At 36.5% G+C, this 19,341-nt stretch overlaps 1 long non-coding RNA gene across 1 annotated transcript in view; it reads right to left on the bottom strand.

Moving 5' to 3' along the window:
• Nucleotides 1–1,710: 1,710 nt before the first annotated feature.
• Nucleotides 1,711–19,341, bottom strand: part of LOC148057400 (uncharacterized) — a 37,926-nt gene continuing 20,295 nt past the window's right edge. Inside the window, exons 2-3 of the long non-coding RNA XR_015699674.1 lie at nucleotides 4,932–5,121; nucleotides 1,711–2,926 (exon numbers count right to left, since the gene is read on the bottom strand). This is a non-coding gene — a long non-coding RNA (uncharacterized LOC148057400). The remainder of the gene's footprint in view (nucleotides 2,927–4,931; nucleotides 5,122–19,341) is intronic.

The raw sequence follows: 19,341 nt of genomic DNA, 5'->3' as shown, positions 1-19,341 counted from the left end.
AGAAATACACTCCATGTTTTCATCAGTCTAAATTTCTAGATGTTCAAGTGGCTGAATAACCTGCTGCCACTGAGTTTCTTTAATCCCTATCTTACACTGAAATCAAGGCATTTTCGCCAAAACTACATCTTTCCTAGAGAAGTCAGCCTAAGAGGTATCTTGTATCACATCTGGCCTCTCACTATCTTTGAGAGTCAATAACCAGCTGGTTAGAGGGCTCTCCATTGACCTAATTTAGACATTTTCTATTTTGACTTGGTCCCAAACTCTTAAGATATTGGAGACTGAATGAGTCTTTCTCAGTCTGTCTGTTTGTTTGGAACTATTTTATTTTATATTAATAATCATTCTCTGGGGTACATAGACTAAAAGCCACAAAAATTATTGCAGAGCTTTATATTTAAGAGATTCATTTGGGCAATAAAGATCACTTATTTACACATGTGGACCAAGTTCAGTGGGAATTCCTTCCACAGAAATGCCTGGTAGTTTTGTTGCTGTGGTACTCTCCCGGTAGATAAAAAAGCTGAAATCAAATGCTGTTTCTCATCAAGCAGGAAGGGGACACTCAGCACGATCATCCCCAAGGTGAGTGCTCTGTTGCCTGGTTCATGGGGTGGGTATCTGCATTTCTGTGACTTTTCTGATGTAATACTAATAACTTTTTTTTGGGGGGGGGAGGAAGGTTTGAGTGGGATGCTCAAGCAAAGATCAAACACTTGAAGGCATTTCTTTCTTAGCTAGCACAAATAGTTCCCTGCCAGCTCGCTGGCATCTGTGAAGCCTGTAAGTGTTTCTATGGGGGGCAATGAGTCTAACTTCAGGCTGTGAATTTTGGCTGGTGATAGAGACCCTTTGTGGATCTAGTTTTTAGTATTTCTCTTCTTTAGTTCCAGGAGCAAAATAGAGGAAAACAGCACTTTCCTGTTTTAGGACTGTTATGAAAATAAATACATTAAAGCTTGTGTGGTATTCAGATATTAATGTAGTTATACATATCTAAATAAAGTAAGAGTGAGTCACCAACTATGAAGCCTGTATGACTGTTATTTAGCTTTATGCATTCATGCTAACCAGCTAAAGGAGAGTCCAAACCACTAATTTGCCACAAGGGAATCGTACATCTCTGAATCAAACAGATTCTTTAACCAGTGTAGGTGGGGATTTTTAGCTGGGAACATTAATGATAACTCATTAGGACGCAAGGAAAGTACAATTATTTTGTGCTGTAAGAAGATACAAATGACTGTGAAAGTCCTACCAAAAAATTCATGGCAAAGGTAAATCATTACAACTTTATGTGACCATTTCCATTAACTTCAGATAACGTATTTTTTAGTCCATAGTAATCTTCAGTATGTTGAATGAATTTAATATTTTCCCCTCAATTTGAGGGACCATGTCCTGATTCTTAAGTTTCTGTTCTGATGAAATATGTTATCAATAAAATCTGCTTTCTCTCCTTACACAGCTAATTCTATTGACTTCAGTAGGTCAGTTTGTATGAATTAGGCAAAGACTTTGTATAATTTCTGTTGCTTAGATACTAAGAGAGAAATACTGTCCTATTTCCACACACATAATTCTTCATCAGAAGTGGATATATTTTCTTTTTATTAATGGTATAAATATACAGAACAGATTTCAGGGGACAACTGGAGTTTGAAAGTTAGGGAAAAAGTAGAGGAAGGAATAGAACAAAAAGTGTGTTCATAATTTTAGATAATGTGGTCCTAATACTAGTTTCACTTATACTCTTATTACAGTAATATGGCATTATCAATTTTTATAAAATAGCTCATGATTTACCTTGCATTATTTATGTGTGTCTGTGTGTGTGTGTTTGAGTGGGAGGAGGTGGTCAGAGAGCTACATAAAGCTCAGCTTTCATCCTAGCATTGCTTGACATCATTGTCAATTTAAGCTCTGCCACCCAGTGATTGCCTCATCCTGTGTCATCCAGAAAGTCCACGAATGTCTGTGCCCCAGGTAAATGAAGAAATTCCCCATACCCAGTGTTTTCTTGAACATTGAATGTATTGCTATCAGATCACACAAGGTGATTTTCAATTGTCTTTCAAGTGTTTCTTAATTTTAAAAAGTATTTTTTTTATGCATCCAAGGACTCCAGAATCACTATCATTTATAATAAGAAAGTAAAATTCTGTCATGCCACTTCATCGCTGACATAGTGAAGTTACATTTGCCACTGTTCCCTGATATACTCCTGTTCTCCTTAAGGAGAAGAAAATACTGCAAGGTAGAAGAAAAAAAAGTGTAATTCTTTATGTACTGGGGTTTGTTTACCTTATGAATTTTGGTAATTTATGAAGCAGGATTTGACATCATTAACTGTTTTTTCTTTGAAGATATGGAAATGCACTTTGTTAAAACCATCCCACCCATAGTCTAATCTAGTATGCTGCATGTTTAAATACCTGTGATGGTAAAAATTTGCTGCTTTCTCCAGAGTGTTTAAAAATGAGTAGAAACTCTATTCTAAATAAAAACGGCTAAAGAAATGTCACTGGAAAGAAATGATATGTAGTCATCGTCTAATTAAACTGGGGAGCATGAGGCCTAATAGTCCTAGACTAATTTAAGTTTCAAGTGGATTGGAGGATGGAGAGGTGTGTGTAACAGGTGGTACATAAAATCTTGTTATTTATTGCTAAAATGTCTTTCATGGTTGAACACTATAAAGAGACTATGTGTATTATGATTTTTCCATCTTTTGTATCTTTTAAAGAGGCTAGTATCTCATAAAATCCAGTTTACCCTCTTCTTCATGTATCTAGATCATGATCAGAGAGAATTTCACATAATTAGATGAGACATTCTCCATCCTTTCTCTCCATAGGTACTCATCTCTTCAGTATGTTTTTTCTGAGCATAGGGGAAAATCATAGGAGATCTTCTGAGAACACTAGATAAAGAAATGAGAAATACCCATTAAAAGAAATATCAACCTGAGAAGAGAGAAGAGAACCAGCAGAGAATGGCATTGTAACCAGGAGCATATCCAGCTGAAGGCAGACGACACATAAAGATTAATGAAGAACAGAGTCTGAGATTAAAATAGTTCATTTGAGACTTTAAACAATTTTTTAAGGGTGGAATGCAAAGATCAAATACAAGAAAATAAAAGAGTTGTCTGCAAAGAACTGTGATCAGTGTAAAGAAGCAGAACTTAACATTTGTTTTAAAAGGGATTGAAGCATGTTAGATCTCTGGAACCTACATAATATCCATTTTAAAGATTCCACATGTATAAATGAGCAGATTCTATGTAGTCATTTGTTGAAAGCAAGCAGATGCCAGTTCTTAAACATGATTTATTGGTCTAGACCATCTTGAGTGAGTTTACCTCATATTTACTCAGAAGTGCAAATTGTACGTGAATTCACCTCATATTTGAGCTCAACAGACCAGTTTTGCTCATTTCAGTTTCAAATGCCATCTGCCTCCAGATGTAATGTATGAAATAAAGAATGTTGTAAGACAGAAATAACAAGAAAAGAAAAGGAAAGTAAAGGAAAGAAAGAAATATGTGGATGGCTACAGATTGTAAAAAGTCTGTTGAGGTAATCTGAGTGTACAATAAATTAGGCAAGGTTTAATGATAAAATGAAAGTCTTTATTATATATAAAATGTGAAATTTTAGGGTCTCAGAAGAAATTGAAGGTCTGAAAGTCTTAGATTTTAGTGTGTTATAGTAGAATTTCCCTGAACAAAGTATACACAGATAATCAACAACAACCTATATGCAGTAGAGCTCAATAGAGGAGCCATGCACAATAAGCATGAATTTCATAAACAATAAAACAGTAAAACAGCCTCTTAGAAACAGCTCTGATTTTTAATATGGGAAACCTAATATGAACGAATGTATATGAATGCAAGCATATGTGCTTGGGTACTTAGCATCATGCAGTTAATATATGCTCATGTATGTCTTAAGGATTTGTTCCACCCAGAATTTTTCTTTCAGCTTCACTAATGATTAGCAATATAACACAAACAATATTCCTTCCTGCCTTCCTCTGTGTCTGGTATTTTTCTGTTGTTCTCTGATTTTGCTCTGCTTGAGAATGAATAATGCTTAGGGGATGGATCTGATTCAGTGGTTTAGACCCTGCACCAATTAAGATGCTATTACACAATTTAATTTAAAAATTGTTCCTTTTTCTTTTTACCTTTAGGTATACTTCAATTCTGAACTGGTGTCTGGGACCTAGAGCTTTTTCTTTTTTTTTTTTTTTTAACAGCACAGATTATTGTTGAATTAGAGGTCTCATCTCTCGGTTGCTTTCTATACAGTTTCAATGTAATTTTTAAAGGATGTTCCTTGGTGTAGGGATCCCTGGTCATGAGTCAGTTACACTTTTAAAGAGCTGACTTGTGCTAGACCAGACACAGGACTTCATTGGCCAAAGAAGCCCCACAGAGCATCCTACCATACGCTTGATCACTCACAATTCTCCTCTTCTGCCCCAGAGACTCTTGCCAGGCTCCTTTATGTCTACTTAGCCCGTTTCTCTCCATGTGCCATCCACTTCACTGAGTTATCCATGCGTGTATTTGTATATTTACTCATTTATATTTAATGTGGCAAAATTGTCTAGATTGCTGGGACAGTGATATCGTCCATTGCCTCAGGTGGTACATATAAGTCCACAAATATGCTGGTGTACTAACTGCTTCTTCACAAGCTCCATGCAGCAGAATGGCTTTATGAAAGAGCATAAACAAGCTGCATTGACATTGCCTTCCCTCCACTGATCTTGCTGCCTTCAACTCCCCTTGCTAGCCCTCTCTCAAACAATTTGAGATGCACGATCCGTTGTTGGTAGGGTGCCCATTCAAGAATGGGCAGCATAATAAAACATTGCATTTACAGACTTGGAATATTTTCTGAAGCAAAAATTACCTAAGGAAACTAAAGGCTAAAGGCAAAAATTGTGATTGAATGTCAGCTTTTGAGAAAATGACAGTGATTCTGGTAATGCAGTATTCTTCTTTCAGAAGAGCTGCTGTATGGTCCAAGTGAATTCCCTGAACAGCAGGCTCGTAGCTGTTCAGTGCTCTTCCTGGTTCCAGTCACAAATATCATGATGGACCTGTGGAATGAAAATATACATAAACATTTTTTTTGGGGGGGGTGGTGAATGTGTTTTTTTCTGGAAACATTTCTTTGAAAAACACTGTATCCAGAACTGAACTTTAAGAAATATTTAAGATTTTAACAACTTTATCCCTTCCTTCTTCCCTCTTTCCCTCTATTACAGAAATGTAAAACTACAGGGACTGGTAGTATAATAAGGCTAAAATGTTACAACAATGTTTTCATTTGTACTATTTCTATCCTTATTAAGCTATAGAAAAGCTGTAGAAATCTAGTATGATTTCTATTATTGCACTTTTGCAAAACTCTTGAAAGCCCAGGAGTGGAAAAATTTGTGTGTGTGTCTTGGTGCTATTTGGACCATGACAATGCTATTCTTCCTTACTTGCTTTGAGTTACATTCACAATAGAGCAGTGAGATAAGCAGTCTTAATTCCCACTGATTTACACTGGAATTGTGATAAGCAAGTGGTTTCCAGCATAAGGCACAAAAGTTTCATTTTAAATTTTTTTTTCAGAAAAGATTCCAGAATTAATTTGGATGTAGTGATAGTACACCTAATTAGGAAGTTCTAAACTGATCTCAACATGATGAAATAAGTACTGATTTTATACTGAGAATAAAAATGGTATTAAGGAATACACATTTTTTTTGAGAGTGTACTGCTGTCTTCAGGACACAAAGTAAATGTTTTCATCATTGGGCTTTGTGGATTATTCTGTCCTTAGTAGCAGTTGAATTTATTGGTATTAAATCATGCAAACAGAAGAAAGCTTTTGTTCCTTAAAGGAAATAGAAAACTATTGAATAAATAGCAAAGTGATTCCTCAGCTGAATTCAAAATATTGAGCTTATGTAAAAAATTATCACATGAAAAAAAAATCTTTAATGCTGCATAAAAGATTTTGTACAAAACCATTCTGCACTGTACTGAATCATCAATAGAAATGCTTTCTTTGTTTTCAGTAGATGGGTAATGTTGTGGATAATAATAATTTATGTAAAAAATGTAATACTCCTATTTCAGTATGACAAAAGAAAAGAAAGGAATAAATTTTAATAAGACTGCTTCTGAAGGGAATTCTGCTACAAAGAAGTGCAAGAAAAAAAAAAAGAAGACAAACTCCTTTTCAGTACTCAGTCTGTGTGGACAGGGATGCTCATTTGTATGAAGTATTTTTGTTATAATCACATATTTTATGCTAACAGTTTAGATAAGTCTCTCTGGGAATTTAATATAAACAGGAACAAAAGGGAATGTGCCTAGAGTGAGGACACGTTAGTTTCATAGATGGTGGAATTTCTTTGGAAGTATTAAACTTCAGCTGGATGGCTATTATTAGGTCTGCCTGGGAATTTCCCTGGCAGTGTCCCTTTTACTGTAGGGCATCCCAGGCACCACATCAAGCAGTGATCCAGGGGCCCTGAACCCCTGTAACTGGAAGAAGGAAGCTTGGTGAGACCCAGGTTTAGGTGACTTTGTTCATTTTCCTTTGCTTGTGTTGAATTGCAAGTACGAATACAGTCTAGTTTGATTTTCTGGGGAAAAAAAGTTGCAGTTTTATATTAAGTCACAAAACAAAGGAGTGAATGAAAAGAAGATATTACAGTGTTATGAAATCCAACTGTGATCTGAGCAAGGCAATACTAATAGTTACTTGTGATAAACAATAGACAATACTCTCATATCAATATCAACACTGAACTGCAGGTGGCAAGAGGGTGGCTGGGACAGGTGTTTCTCCAATGTCCAATATTAAAAATCCATTAAAAAAAAAGTAGAAAGTGCATAAGAACCTATTAGGTCACTGGCTTATTAATTTTAGAACTGGATGAAACTGTAGGCCTGAAATACTTTACACAAGCTGTCTTTTTTACTTCCTGTTTACTGAGTGAATGAATTCTTCTGGTTCTGTAAGACCCCAACCTGCATTTTGGGATTTTTGAACTTATGTGTACTTAGAGTACCATAGGACTATAGAGTATAAGAGTACTAAGGAATTATTTAATCAAGATGTATTTACTGCTGTCTCTGAGTTTTGTATTACATTACATTTTCGGAAGTCTGTATATACATGATTGTTACCATCTTCATCTATACATTAATTAGCAAATTCCATGCTGATTAACTTCTCAGAGCTATCAACCTTTTTATATCTAGCACATACATTTGAAGGATAGCTGTTACGGAAAGTAATTACAGCCAGTGTTTATAGGACATAACAGTTGTGTGAACAAATGATAGTTTCAATTTTGTTTACCAAACTGAAAAATCGGGAAAAAATTGTTGATTTCAAGTAGGGTAAAACAAAATTTTCAAGTCAAATGAAATTATTTTATTTGACTGGGTAAGAAGTCTTTTAACTTAACATTATTTTTTTCTTAATGAAAACATTATCAAAATGCTTTTTTAAAAATAAATAAAGATTTTTTTCTTTAAATATCACCAATGTCTACTTAGTTGTATAGTGGACATTACTGCCCAGTCTGTTCCAGATTTGAAAAATGTTTTCGTCAGTCTAAACTGAGCAGAAGGATTTTTGACTGAAAAAATTCACATTGAGGTTAATGACAAATATACTTAGCTTTAAGACTGTGAAGTTCACCCTATCCTCAATGCTGACACAGTTAGTTTATGGTGTAATTGTGCTTCAGCCAGCCCACAGGAACTGACTGTCTTGGAAATATGCATGGACGGTAAAGCAATAACCTACAAATTTTAGCATCTTCAGAAAATTTTTACATACTGAGCTTATTTTTTAACAAATGGAATCTAATTTACTTGCTGCAAGCAGTAATTAAAACACATTAATTTGTCTCTTTCTTTTAACTAAAAATACGCAATGGCACTAATCAACAGCACTATGATGATTTACATCATCAACATTATGGTAGGATCAGTAGAAGGAAGGGGGAAAATGAAAGAAATCAAAAGCAATTTTAAATCATCAGAGCAGAAAAATAATAATTTTCTAATAGGTCTGTAAAGACAGTTCCCATTATTATTATTTTTATGACAAGTCAGTAAAGTTGATATCAATGTATTGATGATTTAATGTGTGTGTTTCTGCATTCTAGGTTGCACATCATCTTCCCTCTTCTGAGGCTTACATCAATAAATAAGGTACTATCTCTTGTTTCTCTGCCATAACCCTACTGAATGCCTAAAAAGCATTAAAGTCTTGATTCAACAAAGCACCATCGGCATACTTTACTTTAAGCATGCAAAGTCATTCATTGACTCTAGTGTGGACTTGCTTAAGACTATGCAGAAGCTTAAACATTTTACTGAAAGACAGCTTGCTTAAGATGATTAGGTGGAGCTCTAATGTATCCAGAGAACTGGAAAAAACTGTAGTCATATTTAAAAATGATCTTAAAAGTATTGTTTGGGGGATTTTTTTTGTTATGTTTTTAGAAAATGGTACAATTAAAAAAGATGCACTGAGTGCAGATTTCACAAAGTTCGGGGAACTGTAACTTTGCTGTAAATTTCTGAGTTGTGTGTTAGTCTCTTATTAGCTTTGAGATAAATAAAGAGAATTCAGTTTTTATAAAAGCTGCTGTAATAACTGTTAGAATGACTACTGACAAAACCTCCTTCATTATCCATGGGCTGTGCACAGTGTTAGCTTGAGACACTGGATGGATATGAGGATCCATTCATTTTCTGTCACTAAGTCCAACCTCAGCTACCGAAAAATGTCAAGTCAAGAAAATTGTTCATCACCTTTGCTCATTCAAGACATTACTGAAAGTGAGTTGATACTCAAGTTGGGGCAGGATTTCTTTTCTGATGCAGATTCATGTTCTTCAGGGAGATGCAAGCAATCCGGTTCACAGAAGCTACTCCAGAGCCACCACTGGTATTTTTACTGGTTTTAAGAAAGGATGAGCTTAGAGAAGCATATGCCATATGTCATATGTTTATATGATATATAAAGTGTCTGGGTGTTGATTGTGACACCTTTTTACCTACTGAAATAATAATATGTATGTAATTTTGGCTAATTTTACAAGGACTACTTATTGCTCATAAAAAAACAACTTGGACTCCCCCTTTTCCACTATTTTACAACATTTTTTAGCATACTGTAATGTGTTATATGTTACATTGTGCTTATATGATTTGGTATTCATTTGAAATACTCTCCATGTACATAAAATGAAATGAATAGGTGGTAAGGACAAAATCTTGGCCTGCATTCTGGCTTAAGCACTTCTTTTTGTTATAGAGCTTCAAATGAATCATTATTATGCTACTAAACAGAGTAGCATTGAATTCATAATTGCTGCTTTTTTGTCTACATATTTTTGTCCTGTACTTAGGACTGAGAACTGTTAATTTGTTTTGCTTTCAGTGTTAGTTATATTAGAGGAGTTTCAGAATATGCAAAAGAGAAAGGACATAAAAAATAAAAGCAAAATTTTCAGTAGCTGGTGCTGCAGTTTTGGAAAGATAGGGAACTGTAATTCCCTTTCCCACCCCACAGATTAATTAATATCCTAGAATTCTGTAAGACTTAAGTTTTAGACTTAGACGAATAATTTAGAAATTTGCTATGACCTTCACCTAAGTGATTAGTATTGCTTTCATTTCTCTTTCTTTTGATGCAGCTATTTCCAGCTGTAAAAATGCCAGGCAGCCTAACTTTTCTGGTAGTGGCTATGTCTACGTCAGCCTGACACAGGAGAAACAGACCAGCAGATCAAAGTAGCTGCTGCTGAGGCCTCTGCCATCATCCTGTGTACTGTTCTGGGGGTTTATTTTGAACTAGATTTATCCTGGTTCCCTGATTCAAATATCCTCAACATGCATGCAGTTTGAAGTCATCTGAAGCACTGACCTCTGATTAGGACCTTTATGAACCCATTACTTGCTAGATTGTATTTGGTGCATGCCTGGCATGGAGTTTTTCCTTAGTTTCCTCCAAAAGGAATCTAGTTTGCATAAATTAAAACCGCCCTGTGAAATGAGCTAATGCATTGTAAGAGGGGATATGATCAGGAGATTCAGTTCAAAACTGCAGTACTCTGAACCAAAGTGCTAATGTAGATCCAGCCCTTGAGTTTCATACATTTGTTAAGCTCAGGTTCAGAAGGGATTTTTATGCTGCCCTCCAGCATAAAAGAGGTTAGGCAATTTCCTCCAGTATTGTCTGCAAGTTCCAGACTACCGTTTTGAGCCCATACACTCATAGGATAATTCCAGATGGAAGGGATCGCAAGAGGTCTCCAGTCCAACCTCCTGATTGCAACAGAGCCAGCTCTGAGATCAGACCTGGTTACTCGTGGCTTTGTTCAGTCAGGTCTTGGAAACCCCCAGGTTTTTTTGCACAGTCTCCCTGGGAAGCCTATCCCACTCCTGGGCTGTCCTTAGGCTGAGAAAGTTTTCCCTTACATCCAGTCTGAACATTTCTTGTTTCAATTTATATCCATCATCTTTCATTCCCTTTCTGTGCACCGCTGTGAACAGCCTGACTCTGTCTTCTCAACAACCTCCCTGAAGGCACTAAGGGCCTGCTGTTAGATGTCCCTGAAGCCATCCCTGCTCCAGGCTGAATCAGCCCTGGTCCTTCAGCCTCTCCTTGCAGGGCAAGTACTCCAGTCCACCCATCTTGGGGATCCTCTCATGGAGAGCATCAATACCATATTTTTATCTCTATTTTGACAGCAATTTGCTGACTTTGAGTGCTATCATAACCTAAACAGCTTTCCCTCTAATCTCTGAAAAGAGGAGACTGTGAAGATACCATATGAAACTTCTCATCTGTAGAGTGTGGTGAAAGGATTACAACGTAAATAATTAAAAGGAAGAGTGAAAAGTGGTGTGGTTGCACACACCCAGTAAAGGAAAGTATATACAATAGCTTGTTTTCACAGCAGTTGCAATGCCTATCATCTTCAACTGGTGTCAACGTCAAGCATCTTTTTTCATGTCAAATATCAAGCCTTGATAACGTGCCATTAGTGCAGTTGCCTTCAGCTGGTGAAACACATATTTGTCCACAGCTTCAGTGGCACCTCTCCATTCTCTTCTTTCAAAAGTAAGTAAGTTAAAGAATTCATATATCAGACCAACTCTTGATACAATATAGCTTTCTGTAGACGAAAGCAACTTTTGTACTTTTTGGAGTAAATGCACATTTTTAACACCAGTAGCTGGAAGCCACAAAAGATTCCAGTGCCCACACTAATAATTTGTTGTTAATCTGAAACTTATGGTGAATATTTCTACAACGTAATTTTACAGATATATCAACTATAAGGTTTCTAATAAGAACAAAATAATAATAAAGATAAGTATAGACAAAATATAGCATTTTTTTAGAAAAAGATACTTGAGTCTGATATTGTCCGAAAGAAATTTCTGAGCTAAATAAAAGATACTATAAAAATTTGAAGTAAAAGTTACATATAGCAACTCTGCACATATATACTGCAATGAAGAAATACACGTGATTGGTAAGAAGGATAGAGTTGTGTTATCCCACACAGCAGTGTTTAATGTGTACTTAAATTTATGTGAAACAACCTCATCATATTTCCATAGGATGGCCCTGGTTTTATTATATCAAGACTTAATAGCATGAAAAGGAAATTCCAGGCACCTGAGTTCTGGTTTGTTGGCTGTGACTTGGCTTCTGACATGAACAGTGGTTGTCTGCCCGTCTCTCAGAGCCTTGCATTCTCCATCTACAGAATTGACTTTGAGAGGCCTGCTTACTTCAGTGGATGTTGTAATATGCTTTGATATCCATAAAGCCAGTGGACCTAATCTTATCGAAAGCTGTTGAACTCCTTAGGTAGATACTCTTGCATCCATCTCTTCTTGTACACATGGATTAGCATCATTACGATCATGAAATGCGTTTTTAACAGCAACAAAAATTCTGTAAGCAGCTTAGCTTCATAATGGGAACTGAGCAAGACAGAAATGCTACTCAGCAAATATTGATCTGAACAATATTTTTTCCCATGCAGAAGTAAAATCACATGGAAAGAAAAGGAAAGAGAATCTAATTTCTAGAGAGGTTATGACTGATTATGCCAGAAATTAAGTACTTTGTACCAAAGCCTAAATAAAAGCAGGGCATATGATTCTCATAGCCTCTCATGGTACAAATGAGAGTTGTTCAAGGAGTGAGTTATGGATAGGACTGAATTATCCATGCATATTCTTGGGTGACAGATAATCAACTTAAAATTCTCATTTTAAACCCAAATGGTTGCTATTTCAATTACTAGTGGGTATCCATTTAAAAAGCTACTTTTATAGTACTTGGATTAGATTAAGTATCATTACAGGAAATTGAACTATGAGAAATAACAGCTCATCTAAATACATAGATGACATATCTTGTTCAAGATATTCCTATAATTGAAATTTGTTATTCAAATCATGGGTTTGTAATATGGAAGTACACAAATTTTTAATATGAACATAGAGACAATTCAGTTCCCACATGCTCTGGTAGCAGAAGAGTCTGTGTATACGGTCATGTCCTCCTAACAGCTAATTAAACATGTATGTTAAAAACGGGTATCTATAATTTGTAATTTACAAAATACAAAAAAGCAGACATAAACACCAGGATTTGTTAATGCAGACAGTGTTGTTTATGCCAATAGATGAAACTGTAGCAACAGTAGGTGACCTTAGGTTTTCTTTTTTAACTTACTCTACACCAGTTTGCATCACTTTTAAAGACTCAATTTTAAAAGGTGATCAGTGTCTCTAATTCTGTATGCGTAAGCACTTGGACATGGTACTTCTGTAATCCATGAGAGGGGAAAACCTGTTTCTAGGATTTATGCACACATAGTACCTGGGTGTGCTTAGCATTAATGTCACTTATAATTTACCAGAATGACACTGTATTTTTCAATCCTATATGAGAGATTTGTGCAAGCACAGATGGCGGCAAAAGGAAGGCCAGTATGAAGATATAGTTCCAAATGGATTAAGTTGGCAATGTTGAATGCCCCTGATAACTACATATTTTTGAAAGTTTGAAAGTCTACTTCTAATGACACATTAAGGATTCACTTACTGTTTTCCAGCTTCCAGATTTATTCTGAATACATTTTTAAAGGGTACTCAACCTTAACTTTTATTGTGTGGGCACAGATTTATGTCCCATGAAATACTTGGCTGTGTAGTTTTGGCTTCTGTATATCTGGTTTATTTGTTGAGTGTGTCTGAATATGATCCTCTCTGTTTATTGCTTACTCTTGCCTCATCATAGGCATGCGCAAGCAGCCACGTGTTTCAAAGGCTGCAGATGGCAGAAGGACATAGGAATTTCAGCCTGAAGCAAAGAATACTAGATGAGAAAGTGTGGATAAAATAAACTCTGTGTTGTGATAAGAGAGAAATAACCTACCATTTGTAGCATTTACTTGGAGGAATTTAAAAACTAGAGGAAGGAAGATTAGAGAGCTCAGGAAGTATTAGAAGTCTAAGAAAAGATGTATGAGGATGGACAATACACCTGAGGAAGAATATGTCTGTATCATACGTTCCAGGAAGACAAACTTACATGGCACTTCATATAGATATGACCCATGCCTTAATCAGATATAAGGTTTATCTGCTTGTATTCCAAGCCAGCTGAAAGCTCACCTTCAGTACTGGATTAAACTGACTCTGTTGCTTCCCAGCTGGAGCTAGCTCTGATATGCCCTAAGGCACCAGTTTTATTAGCAGTTTTTTTGGGATAGCAAACTATGAGTAAGCAATGTTTTTCCTTAGAGCCAGCAATAATGAAAAGCTTGATTATTTCCAATTCTTAAACTGTGATTATTAAAATATTTTGTAAAGGATTTCACTAATATTGTGTATGTTGGTCTCACTGGTGGGGAGACTTCATTGCCTAGCTTTGATGTATTTATTTGAGAAAAATTAGTACGGCTTCTGACAAGATTTTAAGGATATAGAGAAAGAGGAAATGGAGGCAGACACAGCATTTCCTTGTTTATTAAGCAAGCAATGCTGTTTCTGTGGCATGGTTTCATCTGGAATCACTCCAACAAGGATGCAAAGCCACGATGTTTGTGTCATTAACACAATGTAAAATTTTCAAGTGCTTGTTTCAGACTGGCAGACAGGCAGTGAGGCTTCTGGTTTATATATCTGGCTGTGCTACTGGTCTTCTGTATGAAAGGCAACAAGTGGCTTGAAGTCCCTTTCCCTCTCCCAGCAAAATGAGGAAACTACTACCCCATACCACTTGAGTGTGTTTAGAGGTCAATTTGTTAGTGTATTTGACCTAGCAGTTACAATAAAAATGTGGATACAGAAGAGCCTAGTTACAGTAAAGCTGTCAAGCAGCAGTCATTGTGGTTATAATTTTTAGCTATATTAGTCCAGGAATCTGGGAAAGTTCCTTGTGCCTGGAAGTGACATGGGGCCACCTGACAGCAGCTCACAGGCTTTGACTTGCTTCTGCTGACAAGTTCCCAGTTGTCTGACAAAGTAAAGGGGCTTTTTGGTAAAATGTGGGTTTTGCTTTTCCCACTGAAATGGTGGGCAGCAGTAGGGGGTGCAGCCATCCCCACAGGCCTCAGGAACTGAGCATGGAGAGCCCATGTGTGGAGCATTCCCAGCAGCCTGTGAACCACATTTATATGTACTGACATGATAAAAAATGTATTTCCTCACAGACCTCTATTAGCTGCTTGGGTAGGTAAGAGCTATGAGGAGTTCCTCTCCCTCCCTACTGTTTTGTAGGGAATCACCACAAAACGTGTTTCATGTGAGGACCACCACTCTCACTCTTAGCGAGTACATCTTAATTTTGACTCCAGGTCCAAATAGATTACTGATTTCAGATTAGCAAAAGCAAGACAAAATATCTGTGTGAGAGAGTCTTTTCTTCCTCCAAAAAATTCTGAGAACAATGATGGGATTTGCTTTCCAGGCAGGCACTTGGTATTGATTACGAATCTGAAACTATAAATCAAACAAGAAAAAAACTAATAAGGAAATGAAAGAACACACACATTCAATAATAAATTGAATTTTAAAAAAAATCTTCATATATTAAATGTAAGAATTTTACAACTACTAAATTCACAGGTGGTTTTATTGTATTTCCCTAAATGGCTTAGCTGTTTTATGTATAACCCAGTATATGATTTCACTATTAGAAAGTTATGGAGTGATGTAAAGAAAAGTAAATAATCATTTAACGGTTGGATTTGATGATCTTAAGGGTCTTTTCCAACCTTAATGATTCTATGATTCTATGATTTTTATCACCACTGTAACTTAAAATATACCTTACAGACCATTGTTGTGAAACACTCATGACTATCTCCTTTTCTCAGTCATGGATGAAATTGGGCAATATGATGCAGGATGCTGGAACAGGTCAGTGGAGGAATTTCTGTCTAGTATGCTGCACGGTCCTGAACAAGAAACGCGTCTGGTCTTTGAATGAGGTTGTTGTATGGAATAATTTATTATCCTTTAATCCCTATTTAAGACTAAAAATTCAGTGACTGGATAGCTCAGTATCACAAAATAACCAGAACATGAGAGAGTCATTAAATTAAAAAAAAAAAAAAATATTTGCCACATCCTTCCACTTTGTTATTTTTTTTTTTAAATCTTCTTAAAAATATTCAAAATATGTATTTTTTTAACCAGTTCTTGCAAAAAGCATTTCAATTTATTGTCTGAGCTTGACTTTATGGGATAGTACATAGAATTCCCTTTGCCATTCACAAAGTTTCAATGTTCTTTAGGGTAGTCACCCTGTCCACAGTGCCTTCATTACTGGATTTCTATGACAAGCAGGTCTTATTTCCCATGCAGTTAATCAGACAGAAGGATACTATTTATGACTAAAAAAATGGAATTATTCTTCATTCTTTTTTGCTAATGTTTGTCAGTTTCTGCCTGTGAAGAATGGAAGCAAGTGTTCTCCAGTTTATGAGTGCTACTGATGCCTTTTCTGTGTAATAACTGGATTTCACAAAAAAAAGTTATATCAATTTGGCATATGCCGAAATCAACACTCCAAAATATGAATAATTATACTGGCATGGCTGTACCTTGGTTTGGAGTGCAGCCTCCACATGACTGGAGTGGTGGCACATATGTAAGATGTGATCTGTCTTAGGAGAAACACCATCTTGTGGTGTGACTGTGACATTTAGCACAATATGAACAAAAAAAAGTGTATCTTTTAACTACAAAAGGACTCTATGACTGCTTTATGATTTTCTGTCACATTGATTTTTCAGCAAAAGAGGCAGGTTTTTACAAGGTAGCATGTTTTTCATAGGACAGCTTTTCTTCAAATTTTATGTTGAGAAAAATTATAGAAGTACTTCATTTCAGAGTTTGCTTTTTTTTTTTTGTTTTTTCTGTGTTACTTCAACAATTTTTGCTTGTTGGAGCTACAGTCCAAGGAATTTTACTTTAGAAGTAGCAATTATTATTCAGAGATTATAAAGCTTAAATGAAAGATGATCCCATTTTTTCCTATGGACTTGTTCACTGACTGGATTGCATTTCCATGATGCATTGTCTCCTCCTTGAATGAACATCTTGCTTGTTTTGGAGATCTGTTCTGGATAGGGAAAATAGTCCATGAGTGTTGTTAAACAATACATGCATTTTAATGCTGATCTGAATGCTCCTAAGCAGTTCAGTAAGACAAAATGAAAACACAAGGTGCACACAAACAATTTAAGAAGGTTGGCATGCATGTTTTGCCTCAGTACAAAAATCCAAAACAAAATATCTTAATCTTTGTTATCCTTTCTTTCACATTATTTTTAGTTCCCATATTATTATTCTCTCTCTTTCTCTACTGTGTTAACTCCCAAGCTATCCTAAAATAAATCTTCCTTTTTTCAACTGCATAACACAACAAGCATTCTTTTTTCCTCTGGCTCTAAACTGGAACTTTTGAATTGTCTGATCCTACCCTTCAACCAGAAAGAGGAGGAAAGATCAAAGAACTCAGTCCATCACCTTCAGGTATGCTACTTTTATAATTATAAAACATTCCATGTGTAGGTGCTGATATCTCTAAAGACATGTCTCTAAAAGTATTACTGAATATCTAGTTCCTTAACATTTTTGTAGTGCTGCAGTAAAATCTACAGAGTTAAACCATAGAAGTGAGATACAAATTAAATTCAATACTTTGGAAAATGTGATAACTGTTTGTGATAACTGTTTAAGAAAAAATTTCATTATTTTATCAGCCTGCAAACACTTGTATGTTCAAGACCAATTTGGAGCAAATGTTATGGCATTTATACAAAATCACCCAGTAGTAAGAAAAACTTTTTTGGCCTATTATAGCACAGGTATTTTTGACAAGATTTGAAATATAAAAATGAAATAACTTTATAAAACATATCTGTGAAGCTGCTTACAAATTCTACAAGGAAAAATTCTCTCTTTGCTATAATGAAATACATAAAGTTTCAAAATCTGATTATTGTAACTGTTATAATAGGAAATTCTGCATACAAAGCAGTGATGACATTATAGACTTTTTCACAGTTATGGTTGTTTTTGGAAGAGCAAAAGCAATTCTAAAGTTATTAATAAGTTATCCTTTGTTTCTATATTGGTCAGATTTTATAGACATTTATTTCAAATAGCAATACATTCAGTGTTTATTTGGTGTATGGTGGATGTACAAATCTCACAACCATTTAGTATATCATTAAAGCAGCAGCAACTAATCCATTCAAATAAGTTTACCTTAGATTTGCAGATTTAACTCTTTACATTGCAATAAGATTAATACAAAATAACGCCAAATAAATGTAACAGATAAAAAGATTATTTGTAAAACAACAGTGCTAGACAGTGAGATTGTAGGAGAGCCTTCTGAAAATACTGGTGAAAACCAGAACTGAATAACAGAAAATGTTCTCACAGTCCCAGCACCAGCTACATAAAAAAAAAGAACATTTATGAAATGTATAGGAAGAGTGAAAGGATGAGAGATTTGTTTCCTGTAATACTAGCAAGATAGGACACTAGGCAGAGATGCTGAAGATAACACCTTTGACACCTTTGACTGAGTAACGGACGAACAGTGAAGCCCATGGAGGTCCGCCATTATCACAGAATCACAGAATGTCCTGAGTTGGAAGGGACTCACAAGGACCATTGAGTCCAACTCCTGTCCCTGCATAGGACAACCCCAAAAATCACACCATATGTCTGAGGGCATTGTCCAAGTGCTTCTTAAATATTGTCAGGCTTGGTGCCAAGACTACCTCCCAGGGGAGCCTGTTCCAGTGCTCCACCACCCTCTGGGTGAAGAACCTTTTCCTAATGTCCAACTGAAACCTCCCTTGGCATATCTTCCTGCCGTTCCCTCGGGTTCTATCATTGGTCATCAGGGAGAAGAGATCAGCGCCTGCCCCTCCTCTTCCTTTTGTGAGGAAACTATAGACCACGATAAGGTCTCCCCTCAGTCTCCTCTTCTCCAGGCTGAACAGACCAAGTGACTTCAGCCACTCCTCATATGACTTCCCCTATAAACCCTTCACCATCTTCGTGGCCCTCCTCTGGACACTGTCTAGTAGCTTTGTATCCTTTTTGTACTGTGGTGCCCAAAACTGCACACAGTACTCAAAGTGAAGCTGCACCAGTACAGAGTAGAGCGGGACAATCACCTGCCTCGGCCGGCTAGCAATACAGTGCTTGATGCACCCCAGGACACAGTTGGCCCTCCTGGCTGCCAGGGCACACTGTTGGCTCATGTTCAACTTGCCATTTACCTGAACCCCCAGATCCCTGTCCGCGGGGCTGCTCTCTAGCCTTTTGTTCCCCAGTCTGTAGGTACATCCAGGGTTGCCATGTCCCAGGTGCAAAATCCGGCACTTGGCCTTGTTAAACTTCATATGGTTGGTGATTGCCCAGCTCTCTAATTTGTCCAGATCTCTCTGCAGCTCCTCCCAATTTTGTGTCATCGGCAAACTTAGCTAGTAAACCTTCAAGTCCTGCATCCAAGTCATTTATGAAGATATTGAAGAGTACTGGCCCCAAGATGGATCCCTGAGGAACCCCGCTAGTGACTGGTCACCAGCCCGATGTAACCCCATTTACTATAACCCTTTGAGCGCGACCTGTCAGCCAATTGCACACCCATTGCATTGTGTGTTCATCGAGCTGTATGCTGGACATTTCGTCCAGGAGTATACTGTAAGAGACAGTATTGAAAGCTTTAC

This window comes from Nipponia nippon, unplaced genomic scaffold, assembly GCF_047370975.1.
Source record: "Nipponia nippon isolate SJK-2023a ecotype South Korea unplaced genomic scaffold, ASM4737097v1 scaffold_1, whole genome shotgun sequence".
NCBI lineage: Eukaryota > Metazoa > Chordata > Aves > Pelecaniformes > Threskiornithidae > Nipponia > Nipponia nippon.
This window is presented reverse-complemented; position numbering and strand designations above follow the sequence as displayed.